Source organism: Pan paniscus, chromosome 9 (genome assembly GCF_029289425.2).
Source record: "Pan paniscus chromosome 9, NHGRI_mPanPan1-v2.0_pri, whole genome shotgun sequence".
Taxonomy (NCBI): domain Eukaryota; kingdom Metazoa; phylum Chordata; class Mammalia; order Primates; family Hominidae; genus Pan; species Pan paniscus.
In genome coordinates, this window is record NC_073258.2 from 103,758,874 (window position 1) to 103,766,448 (window position 7,575).

Consider the following 7,575-nt stretch of genomic DNA (forward strand, 5'->3'; position numbering starts at 1 on the left):
TTTGAATTTAAACACTACTTTTGTGCAGTCATGGCATCATCCACAGGTGTGGAACAAAACAAAGAAGAGCTCATTTTACATGCTGTAGCTACAAAGCAAAGGTTGGGTAACTTAGGAGGTCATTTACTTTTAACATTTGAATGATATGCTCTTCAGAGATGCCATACTCATACTGGGTTGATCCACAAAAGTTACTAAAATAATTTACAAGAAGTAAAATAAATTATTTTTGGTTCTTACTGGAGTATAACATCTGAAAGTCAAGTCCTAATTTCCTGGGCTCCCCTCCTAAAGAATTTTATTTTTTTGTGTGTTTGGTTAAAAAAGAGTGGTTACTGAATGTCCACCTTGGCCAGATTTAACCAAATACTCTAAGAGAAAACAACTGGGAATAGAACACACATTCTAGCCCAACCCTTCCCAAATGTCTTTGAAAAAGGAAAAATCTAGATTGCTTGGTAGTGAATAATAGAAATAAAAACAAGTTAGGAAAATGGAGAAATGCTTTAGTGGTTTTAACAACAAGCAATTTTATTACATTTAAAGATTCCTAATGTTTAAACAATGAGGCAAAGGTCTATTTTTAAACAACTTAGTCTCACCTTGTTACCTTAATTCACTAAAGTGGAAGCCATTACATATTTTTTAAAAAGCAGATTATCTGATAAAAAGCAATACACAAAAACAGAATGTAATGTTATTACATAATGTTTGGGAAATAAAAACTTTTCTCAGAAGAAAAAAATTATGTAACATCTCAAGATTTTTGAGATAATCTGCCTCCATACACACACACACACTACATACACATATATATAGTATGTGTGTGTGTATACATATTCCTTATCTTACAATGGAGTTACATCCAAATAAACCCATCATAAATTGAAAATATCATAAGTCAAAAATGCATTTGATTCAACTAACCTACCAAATATCATTGCTTAACTCAGACTACCTTAAATGTGCACGGAACACTTACATTAGCCTAAAATTGGGCAAGATCATCTAACACAAAGCCCATTTTATAATAAAGTTATTATAAAGAATTTTGAATCAAAATTCAAAATTTGAAGTACAGTTTCTACTCAATGCATATATCTTGTGCACCATTGTAAAGTCAAAAAATCATAAGCTGAAGCATCATGTTGTAATGGAATGCAAGCCCAGTCACTCACTGCTTGCAGAGTCCAATTAAAAGGAGCGAGGCCTGGTAGAAAGAAAGTGACCATATTTCAGAGCTAGCTGAGGGGAGGTAGTATAGGCTCCTGCCTTGAGGGCAGCATCTCAGTCTTCAGGCAGAAGACAGGGGCTTTTAAAAGGAGGGTTTGACATGAATGGCATGTAGGGGAGGAAACAATGAGGTGTGGGGGTCTACATGACTTGCTTTGTGACTCGCTTCGGGTGTCGTATCTATTGGGTGGTCTGGCTGGAGCCATCGCAGGCAGAGGTAAGCTGTAAATTGAAGCAATCTCCTGGTGGAAGAGAGTTCCAGAGACCTGATTTGCTTCAAGGTTTCTTCTGTGGAACTTCTAAGTAAACACATTGTTAGATAACCTTGCTGTGCCTGGTGGAGAGAAGGTAAAGGTTATAATTGCATTGCTAAAAAGCTAAGTAAAAGGGGCAGGGGCACGATGACTCATGCCTGTTTTCTTAGCACTTTGGGAGGCCGAAGCGGGCAGATCACCTGAGGTCAGGAGTTCTAGACCAGCCTGGCCAATGTGGTGAAACCCCGTCTCTACTAAAAATGCAAAAATTAATTGGTCATGGTGGCAGGTGCCTGTAATCCCAGCTACTCGGGAGGCTGAGGTAGGAGAATTGCTTGAACCCAGGAGACAGAGGGTTGCAGTGAGCCAAGATCGCACCACTGTACTCCAGCCTGGGCGACAGAGATACTTCATCTGGAAAAAAAAAAAAAAAAAAAAAAAAAAAAAAGGTTGGGGGGAAAAAGAAAAGAAATCCAAGAAATTCATTGTTTTCTCTTAAAAATAGGGTACTCATGTATAATATGTCAGGGACCGTCTCTCTCTCTCTGTCACACACACACACACACACACACACACACACACACACATACATACACTCACCTCTCTCCTTAAAGTTGATTTATTGATATAGTTAGCCTATAGTCTATCTTAACATGTGTAAGGCAAGAAACATCATAAACTAACTCTAAATTACAAAGAAATATTTTGAAGTATGGATGATGTTTGTTTCTTTTACCTCTCCAGTGATCCAGCCCTCAAATAAACCAATGGAGCCATGTAGGGATTAAGAGCACAGGCCAGGCCTTGGAGTCAGATGCACCAGCCAAAATCCCAACTCTGCCATTTATGAGCTCCCTGACTTTGGGCAGTTTGTTTCATTTTCGCAAACCTTCCCTTCCTCCTCTGTCAAGGAAGGGTCACATGAAGGCTTTCATGAGATGATGCAGGTAAAGAGCTAAACTCACTACATGGCTCCTGTGAAAGGGTTATTATATTCATTCATTTATTCGTTCATTCATTAGCTCACTCATTCACTGCCAGAAACTGTTCTTGGTTCTAGAGATAAGTATTTCTAACCAAAACAGACAAAAATTTCTGCTCTTGCAAAGCTGACATTCTGGTGCAAGGAATGACATATTCTTCTCCAGTATCTTTCAATCAATTTTCATCTCTCTTCTCTCACCTTGGTAATTCATCTCTACGTCATCACTGTCTCCTGTCCTGCCCTCTATTATCTCAGAACATTAGACTTAGCTGTCTTAACCTCACTACTGTACCACCAACCAAACTTTAAAACTTTAAAATCAGCCTTGTTCTTCTTGCAAATATTTGTAGTTATTATTATTTTGAGACAAGGTCTCACTCTTTCACCCAGGTTGGAGTGCAGTGGCACGATCTTGGCTCCCTAGAACCTTTGCTTCCTGGGTTCATGCAATCCTCCTACCTCAGCCCCCTGAATATCTGGGACCACAGGTGCATGCCACCACACCCAGCTAATTTTTTTTAACTTCTTGTAGAGATGGAGTTTCTCCATATTGCTCAGGCTGGTCTCAAATTCCTGAGCTGAAGCAATCCGCCTGCCTCGACCTCCCAAAGTGCTGGGATTACAGATGTGAGCCACCACACCTGGCCATATTTGTAATTGTTGAAAGGATAACAAGCCTCCAAGCTTCAAAGAACTAAATGTCTAATGATGGAATCCCAGACATGATGAAAGGCACCCTAACCGTGATGGAGAACATAGTTGGGGCTGCAGGGCTTCCATATATCCAGCAAACTTGAGACTAGCAGGAGCAGTATACTCCGACAGATGTGGAAAAGCCTGCATACATCCTGACAGAAGCCCTCCTTTCCCAACAGAAGTAGAAGGCATTCACCTCTGAAGAGGAATGTAAATCTTTCATAGGATCTTCATAAACGACATCAATGTGGTTGGGGAAATCAGCCCAAAATGAATGGATTAGCAATATCGCCTCTTCAGGGAACTGGAAAAGGTCAGACCAGAAAAATCTAATCTTTATAAAGCAAGATTATGTAATTAGATTGTATCAATTAGAGATGAGAGATCATCTCATAGAAGTCTGCAAGAGCAAAACTCTTTTTTAAAATTTTCTTAACGTCTATTAAATTTGGCACAAGAAAAGCCAAAATATAGGAATACTTGCACCATCATCAGGAGAAGTCTGCTGGGGTCTGGGAGATCCACAGCACCAGGCCTGAATAAGCATCTGTGGGGCAGTGCTTAACATAGTGAAAGAATGCACAGCCTTGGATCAGAGAGACATGGTTCAATTTCAGACTCCATCACTTAACAGGCTGAGTGGGCTTTCATCCATTCTTTCATCCAGTGAATATTTATTAAGAGCCAACCATATGCCTAGAACTGTTGTAGGCACTGAGGATATAGCAGAGAGCAAACCACATCAAGATCCTGGTTAACATGAGGCTAACACTCTAGCAGGGAGGGAGAGATACAATTACTAGAGAAATACATAGTATTTTCCTAAGGAGAAAACTAGAGTAAGAAAGAGGAGAGGGAGTAGGAAGATCAGGGTGGTCAGGGAAATGTTGCAATTTATATATGGAGGCCAGGGAGGACCTGGCTGAGGAAGTGATATTTGAGTAAAGACCTGAGGGAGGTGAAGGGGTGAGCTACGCAGCTGTCTGGAGGAGGAATGCTCTAGGCCCATCCCACTGGGCACTGCTATAAGCACAGGGGATATAGAGTGATCAATCTAGACAAGGACTCTTACGTCTTAGAAAGAAGATAAAAGAGACATTGAAAAAGGCAATTTTGGGAGAGTTGTAGGTGTCATTAAGAACATAAAGTTAAATGATTCTGTAGAGCGATTGGAGCCAGGGTGAGGAGGGTGAACACTTTCAATCAAATGTCAAAGAGGGCCTCTCTAATGAGAAATATTTAAGACTGGGACCTGAAGGAGAAGAAAGGTCCAGCCATGCAAATGTCCTGGAGAAAGGCGTTAGTCTAGGCAAAATGAGCACAGCACAAAGGAACAGGGTGAAAACAAGCTTCCTTTCTGGGAATGGAAACAAATTGTGCTGGAGCATACAGTATTAGGTCCAAAATTAGACATCTGTGTCCTAAAGATAACTTTTCCCCTTGTAACTGTGTGATGGTATCAAGTATAAAGTCTGGATCACATTTTTCTGGAATGTGACTGTTGGGTGATCTCTGTCTTGGACCTAAAAGTAAGAAAATAGTGACCCAACATAGCCTCTTGATTTGCTTCAAGCTGTCTCTGATTAATAATCATTAGCATTCTAGTTATAATGTCTAAATGAAATGTAAGAAGAAAAAGACTTCAGATCATATTTCAAGGAAGGATGGGAAATTTCTGTGATCAAATAAGTTTGGGAGATACTGGATTTAAAAACCATGAGGGAGTCTCTTTCCTGGGGGACTTCTGAGAGCTTCATGACATCCTGAGAATATAAGAGAGGTAGAGCTTGCAGTGATTCTCTTAAGTTATTTGAACCTGGAACAATTGTCAGGTTGCTTCTTGTCATACTGGAGTTTCACAGCACACAGACTGGGTAAACCTCTTTTAGGGAATTAGCAAGGCAAATGAATACTTCTAGAAAAAGAAGAAAAACAAACTTAAGCAAAGCATAGAGAATCTAGATGCCTTTGACATCATCCTCAGAGAGCATCATTTTCTCTTGCTAGGGTGGTTGTAGAATGGGGTACATCAGAGCCTCAGGGGCATTGGAGTGATGGAGGCCCAAGGCATGGCCAAATTCATGTGAAGCCACAGCAAACACATTAAAGTCTACAAGGAAAGATGTTGATGACTTAGGTAAATGCCCCCCAAAATCAGAGTTCTCCTAAAGGATTTTGTTAGATTGATTCTTCAAGGCTTATTAATTACATCCCTCCTCTATAGCATATTTAAGGAAGGACAAAGCCAAAACCTGTAGGGATACCATCCTCAGTGGCACGATGCCTAAGGGTGCATGTTGGAGCCACCGAGAGTCCATCATTGATTCTGCTTGCCCTTTGACTCCTCAGATGCTAGGCAGTAATGGATAAGAGAAAAATTATGATTATGGCCACTTTACTTTTAGGAAAACAAATACAATATATAGGTGATACGGACAGAAGGCAGGGAAATACTGGTTAGAAGAGGGTAGTGCCCAGCGAGGGCCCCACCCTCAAGCCTGGACCCATGGCCCAAAGTGAGAACTTTACATCCCTGTTTTCCCACTTGAATGTTGCCTTTTCCAAAACCACCCTGGCCCACCCCACCCCCAATCTTGTACCCATAAAAACCCCAGGCTCCGCTGACAGTGAAGTGGCAGAGAAGGAGAGAAAAGCAGCAGCTCAATCGGCGAGAATTAGCCTGACTTCAGAGAGACGGCTTGACTGCAGGACCTCGGAGAAGAGTTTGGCTCAGGATGGCTGAACTCCAGGGGAAGACCCGCTTTCCAGCTCTCCATCCCACTGAGAGCCACTTCCATTGGCAATAAAATCCCCCACATTTACGACCTTCAATTTGTTCATGCAACCTAAATCTTCCTGGATACCAGATAAGAGCTCGGGATACCGAGGGCTGCCATATTGAGTTGTTAAATACTTAAGCCATCCATGGATAGCAAAGCTAAAAGAGCACACTGGAACACACACCCTCTGGGGGTCGGGGGTTGCGGGTATTCCCCCGCCCCCATGCTACCGAGGGCCTGCACAGAGTTCTGCTACTGCCGGCGCCCAGAAGCAACTCATCCCGGCCCCTCCACCCACTCTGCGTGCTCCCCTTCCTGCAAGGGGTTGAGAGCTGCGGACTGAGTAAACAAGCCACCCCTTCCGTGAGTCGTGGGAAGGGGTGAGGGAAAATTTCCTGGTTCATAGGCACAACACAACTGTTACGTTATTTTTAATGGAAAAATCCACAGTTACTTTTGCACCAATCTAATATTATGTCTAAAATTCTAACTAGTTTGGGATGTGTAAAAGAAATAGCAGAACTGGTAATGAAATATAGGCCTTGAAACCAGACATACCTCTGTTTCCTCATGGTGAAGTGAGGATAAGAAAACTAGTCTTATAGGGTTAGTGTGGGAATACAATTGTGAAGCACTTGGCACATTATAAGAGCTCAGTAACTGCAGTAGCAATGAGCTTTTGTTGTTGTTTACATTATTCATATCAGAGCACCTGGAAAATGGGAAATGCTCAATGTGTGGTAGCTAAAAGGATTAAATTCTGAATTAATGATAACGGAGTTTGTTCAAAGTTTATTTTGGCACTGTGAAAACAGTTGCTGATTCTCCAGCAATAATAGATAGACACACAAGAGAAATTCAAATCTGAGGCTTTAGGTAGTTTCTAAGTATTTAGCAATATTCACATAAAAACAATAAAAATGTCAATTACAATAATCCTTATTGATTCAGCAAGCCATCAGGCAGAAAATATTTGGCAAACATAAGTATTATATGTAATTGATATACACACACACACACTCCTTCTTAATTCCACATTTGCCCGACTTTGGGGAATTTTTACAGAAAGCTTTTCTACTGTTCATTAGGTTACTATGAGAAACATTTTGTATGTCAGCTTATAGTCAGAATGACACTTTTGTCCCTAATAAAAAAGTAGAGACATTGTAGATAGATACTTAATGTCTGTGTTACCTACCTCTTAGTATAACATTTAGTCAAAATGTCAGTAAAGAATAGGAATATAAAATAAAGCAGTCAAACATGAAATAAAGACTATTGTCTTATATCTGAATGTATGACAATATGTTTTGTTTGTGAATCACTGTAAATAGTTTCACCACACAGCAATTTAAATGACTGACAATTGGTAAACTCTGTTACACTTTCTTCAACCACTGAGGGAAAAAAACTGGGTCAAGTCAAACCTTATAATGTTACCACACAATTCCCATGGTGTTAGCTTAACCCTCCAGGACCTCAAAAAGCATTTTGTTTGACTCTGTTTTGTTGCCTTAATTGCCATTTAGGGATATGAGCTAGAAATCCCAATATTTTGACCACTTATGTACATAAACTGGACAAAGCAATTTTCTCTGAAAAGGGAGATTTCTGTAACTTTGACCAC